The sequence below is a fragment of the Lynx rufus genome, unplaced genomic scaffold (genome assembly GCF_022079265.1).
Source record: "Lynx rufus isolate CCGP_SWC_20201006 ecotype Redwood Valley unplaced genomic scaffold, mLynRuf1.p SCAF_9, whole genome shotgun sequence".
Classification (NCBI taxonomy): Eukaryota; Metazoa; Chordata; class Mammalia; order Carnivora; family Felidae; genus Lynx; species Lynx rufus.
Window position 1 is genome coordinate 111903907 of NW_025814897.1, and position 5613 is coordinate 111909519.

At 59.5% G+C, this 5613-nt stretch overlaps 1 long non-coding RNA gene across 2 annotated transcripts; it reads left to right on the top strand.

Moving 5' to 3' along the window:
- The first annotated feature begins 999 nt into the window (after positions 1–999).
- Positions 1000–5263, top strand: LOC124505379 (uncharacterized). Of its 2 annotated transcripts, none has more exons than XR_006960647.1 (4): positions 1000–1130; positions 1260–1428; positions 3386–4450; positions 4653–5263. It is a non-coding gene; the product is annotated as an uncharacterized LOC124505379 (long non-coding RNA). The 2 variants fall into 2 exon arrangements; XR_006960648.1 differs by having other exon boundaries at positions 3779–4450.
- The last annotated feature ends 350 nt before the right edge of the window (positions 5264–5613 follow it).

Sequence of the window (5613 nt, forward strand, 5' to 3'; positions counted from 1 at the left end):
AAGAATGAGGGAAGGGAAAGGAAAGAGAAGAAGACGTTGGCTTTGGGGGCACAGATTCTTTAAAAAAAATTTTTTTTTTAACGTTTATTTATTATTGAGAGAGAGACAGAGCATGAGCAGGGGAGGGGCAGAGAGAGGGAGACACAGAATCGGAAGCAGGTTCCGGGCTCCGAGCCATCAGCACAGAGCCCGATGCGGGGCTCGAACCCACAAACCGTGAGATCATGACCTGAGCCGAAGTCGGACGCTCAAGCTCAACCGACTGAGCCCCCCAGGCGCCCCTGGGGGCACAGATTTTCCACGTGGCCACGGCCTCCTCCGAGGGGCCGTCCACAGGCAGCCCCAGGGGTCTCACAGCGTCGCTCATTCCTTGCTTGGCAGCCGGTCCCGGAGCCCCTCGGTGCCAGGGCACGTTGGGGACATCATCAGTGACTTGCCGCGATCCCGCCCCGCCGAGCTGCCAGTCTGATAGCGGAGCCGGACAGTGAGAATGCGGTGTGGGACGTGACTTAGCAGAAATGCACGGAAGGGGACATGCCCAGCTGGGGGGTCACGGAAGCCTCCCAGGAGGAGGGGGCATCTGGGAAAACCCCGAGTAGGGAGGAGACATCAACCGGGGGAAGGGTAGGGGGAGGCAAGGAGGGGAAAGCCTCTGGGAGGAAGGGGGTACGTGCAAAAACCAGAGGCAAGAGGGAAGGTGTCGTGTTGGAGGCACTGAGGCCATCGGGGCAGCGGGAGAGGACAGAGTGCCCGGTGCAGGGTGGGCACACGCGCAGGGCAGGGGACACAGAGGCTCGGAGGGAGGCCGGGGCCCTGCTGGGCTGCAAAACCAAGCTGAGCAGCTCTGATGTTTCCCAAGGATGGTGAGGAGGCTTTCCGGGCTTGGTCTGCTTCTGGAACCAGCTTCTGGCTGCCTCTGGGGTCACGGTGGGGGGGGGGGGGGAAGGGGCACCTGGGCAGGGGCCCTGGGAGGGGGGGCGAGCTTCCTCCTCCTGCCAAGGCTCTGCCAGAGCTGTGGGGCTGCCCTGGGGGCGGCGGGGGGTAGGGACACCTCCAGGCCCGGTGGGCAGGGGCAGCAAGACCATCGCTGGAGGGAAAGCTGAGTACCAGCTTGGGAAGAGCGGAAGCAGGTGAGCTTAAACCAAGAGGAGGGACCGGTGGGTGAGACACCACCCGGGCCTGGACCCTCCCCTCTGGGGCCAAGCAGCTCCCCCGGGACCATCCCCAGAGACGCCTCAGCAGCTCCCTTGTTGGCACAGGGACAGAGGTGACAGGCTGTGGTGCTGGGTTCTGGTCCGGACGTTGGCTCCCAGTGCATTTGCGGGTCTCATCGGTCACCCGTGGCCATTTGTTACCTGGAGAGACTCTTCTGCTGGGCCCCTCTGTGTGTGGCCGTGAATAATGGAGAGCGGCAGTCGAGCGGCGAAGGTAAAAGATGGGGGTCGATACTCAGCAGCGAGGGGCAGGGCGCGGGTGGAGGAGGCAGGCTCGGGGTGTTGCCAGGGAGGCTCTCCCGGTGGCACCTTCCGGGCCACTTGGGGGACCCGGCGTCTCCACAGCAGGCAAGACGTTCCCACCAGTTCTGCCAGCTTTGCCCGCACATCCCAGCCTCCTGTTTTGCGCCCCATGGGATAAAATGATGCCTCCTCTCGTGTAGTTGAGGAGACGGTCCCATCTGGGGCCACGCAGCGCTGTGCGGCTCAGGGGTCCCCACTGCCCCCCGCCCCAGTCAGGGCTGCTGCAGTCACCAAATCCAATCATAAGGGCGGAGCGCTTTGAAATGCAAAAGCTGTAAGGTAGAATGACGATGAGACAGACACAACCATTTATGGCTTTATGAGGCTGGGCTGCCCCTGTGCTGGGCCAGTCCAGAATTAATTAGGCCCCGCAGCCAAGGACCACAGACCCAGCTAGGAGCGCTGGGAGGGGCAGGCTGGGGCCAGACAGGAAGCGACAAGCATTGCTCATGCTTACTGCTGCCCCAGAGTCTGGAGCCTCAGGCCTTCCTAGCAGCAAGTCCGTTCTCCTTGAGTCAGCTGGCGGGAGAATGGAGAGGGGGGGAGCTTTGGGGCCTCCCCCTCCCCAACCAGGTGAGGGGGGAAGGATAAAGATCAGGAGAAGCAAGAGTAAGACCAAGGGTCCACAGTCGACCAGGAGGGTGGGATGGATGGGGGAGGGGCGATTCTGCACGGCCTAGAGTTTTCTCAGTCTAGATCCGGAAACCTGGTGACTCCGAGCTCCCGAAGGTCATGGGCCATGACCTGGGTCACGGAGGCTGATGGGATGGACAGGTTTGATGGCCGGAGAGAAGGGAGTGGGGCACGGAGGACTGGAAGGTGAAAGGAAAGTCACAGGACCTTGGTTCAGTGAATAATTGACGGATGGGTGGGTAGATAGATGATGGATAGATGTGTAGGTGAACAGATGGATGGGTGGATGGATGGATGCGTTAATGACGGATGGATGGATGGCTGATGGATGGGTGGACAGATGTGGTGAATGGGGCGTGAATGAACATAGGGATGCTGAAGACATGGGCAGGCTGCAAGGAAGGGCTCCCATTGGACGGATGGATGGACGGATGGACGGACAGATGGACGGACGGACGGATGGATGGATGGATGGATGGATGAGCGGGCATGTGGGTGGGTGGATGGATGGATGGATGGAGGAATGGATAGATAAGTGGATGGATGGATAGATGGATAGATTAATGGATGGGTGGGTTGGTAGAATGGAAACAGCACCTGAATTTATCTCAAGGAAGGAATGTGGGAAAGTAAGGTGATTCCAGCAGAGGCCTTGGTGGGGCCAGTAGGACCTCCTTGTCAGAGTTTTGGCATGCATGGTGTGATGCCCATGGCCTCCACCAACGGGGCAATAGCCTGGAGGTTGCTGACCCAAGCTAGGACAAGTATACTTGGATCCTCCTCTTGCCTTGGCTTCTCAGCCCCTTCACCTTGGCCTCATCTCCCATCCAGGCCTTGATTCCTCTGTCTGAACATGGAGACTTGCTAGATGAGATGGGCCTCTAAGGAAGGCAAGTGGAGGCTCCTGGGTTCTCCAGGGGCCAGAGGCAACACCCCAGCCCTTCTCCCGTCCTGCTCATGGGCTCCCCCTCCATCCACTCCTGGGCTCAGTCCAGGCACCTGCCATGCACCCTCCTCCCCACCATTCTCCAAGCATCTGGCTACAAGGCCAGCCCAAGAGATGGGCCCCGGGGAAAAGGAGAACTGACCTCTGCCCCGAGGTGGGCAGCTGAGGGGCTGCCGTGGCCACAGACGGCTGCTCAGACCGCTGGCAGGTTCCAGGCTGAGTCACCCTGAGTCACCACTGTCACTTCCTACCACACATTCCCTCATTCATACAGTGTCTCATCCCTAAGGCCACTTCCCTGGAATCTTCTCGGGCAGTTGCCAAGGGTGTGGGGGCACTCAGCCTGCCCCAGACGGATGGGCCAAGAGCTCGGCCCTCGGAGCCCTGCAAGGAGAGAGGCCCGGACAGTGTGGCCTCCCTGGAAGGGGGCGGATGCCCTCTGAGCCCCGCTCCGGCCGGGGAGCCCTCCGACCCTCACTGGCCAGGCACTCCCTGGATGGGAGGGGCAGGTCCTTCCCTCTGTGAGGTCCTGCACCTGCAACCTTGAGACTCGGGTACCTGGAAACACACTGGAGTGCACCCGGCAGAGGAGGGGGAAATGGCTCACCTGCCCTCCTCTCCCGTCTCCCGCATGCCGCTCATTCGTTCCTTCGCCTCCCACATGTTTCTCGTGTGCATTCAGCCCGTCTGGCACTGGGCCAGCTCCAGAGAGACACCGACCCCACTCCTCACCCGCTGTCTTTCCACCTTGCCCAAGGAGGAGGCGGCTGTGGCCAGAACGTCTCGCACACATCTCTCCCTCCGCCAAACGCGTGTCCCACTCGTGTCACCCTCGCTTTGTGTTTGAAATCCCACTGGGTCTTCAAGTCTCTGCATCAGCGATTTCTCTTTAAACGTCACAGGGAGCCACGGGACGTTTTCACTCCGAACCATTTTGTACGAGAGCCCCAACCACAGGCTGTGTTCCGTTCGAATTCCCAAGGTCACCAAAGGAAGTGCAGCTGATTACAGACAGTCCCCAACTCGACGTTGTGGAAGGGACACGCGTTCGGGAGAAACCATGCTTTGAAGCTTGAATGTGGGTCTTCTGGGTCTGCGATCGTCTCTCGGGGTGCTGGGCAGCGGCCGGGGCCCCAGCTCCCGGTCAGCCAGCGGTCGCCAGGGTCAACAGCCCGTGCTCGGACCCCCGTCTCTACCCACACAGACACTCTGTTGGCCACTTTCATTACAGGATTCAACACGTCACATGAGACACTCGATGCTTTGTTGTAAAATGGACTTTACGTTCGACGATTTTGCCCGACCGTAGGCCGATGTCATTGTTCAGGGCCGGTAGGCTGAGCTGTGATGTTCGGTAGGTTACATGTGTAATCAAATGCACCTTTGACTTTGCAACATTTTCCGTTTGGCATGGGTTTTTTAGGACGTTACTCCAATGTCAGTTAAGGAAGGTCTGCATGACCTGATAGACATCAGAGTCTGTCGATTCCCAATTGACTTGATGGCTTGCTGTCCATCACCGTGTTCTTTGATAAGATTTTACCCATCTTTTGCAGGAATCCCAAGAGGCACCCCATTGCGGGACACATTTGTGTTCCTCCCTCAGGAGGAACCTGCCCGCGTTATACCCGGAGGATATGGAGGGCCTGGATTACGCGGCCGTAGAAGCAAGAACGGAGGCTTTGGAGTCAAGAAGCCCGTGCGAGTTTGGCCGGCGCCTGCTTTTCTGGACCACCTCTGCTTCACGGGAAGGGAGGCAGGTGGCACAGGGGTTAAGAACATGGGCTCTGGGCTCCGGCTGCCCCTCTCCAGCTGTGTGTCCTTGGAAAAACTCTTTGAGCCTCCTTTTCTTCGTCTGTAAAATGGGGACACTCGCAGTCATCACTCCCTCACAAGGTCGTTTGACGAATTAATACGTGGAGGCTGATCTAAGACGAGTGATAACGCGTGAAGCGTCTGGTGTGAGGGGAAGGCGCAAAGGGCACCAGCGGTTTTCTCACTGAAGCGGCTCATTTGCGAGGGGAGCAGCCAGCACCATGGGCACAAGCTGCGGATGAGGCCTGTTACGGTCAGAGCCACGAGGGGCCAGGGTCCCATCTCACAGATGGCAAAACCGAGACCGGAAGGCTCTGGGGCCGCCTTCTTAGTCACCCAGGCAGCCGGACTGTCTGCGTGTTCCCCTTTCCCGGCACCGGGCCTGGTGGCCTGTCAACGTGGAGCTTACTCAGAAGGAGCACAGGACCTTCCAAGTGGCATTGGCTTGGCAGGAGGCCGGGCACAGGGCAACCGATATGACCAAGGCCTTCTTGCCTCTGGTGTGGGGATCAGGGCCCCTGGCGGACATCTTGAGAGCATTTGTGTTTGGGGGGTGGAGGAGTTGGGGGACACCCCCCAACTCGCTTAAGCCTCAAAAAGACCCTGGTCGAGGGCACCTGGGTGGCTCGGTCAGTTGAGCATCCGACTTCGGCCCAGGTCATGATGTCACGGTTTGTGAGTTCGAGCCCCATGTCGGGCTCT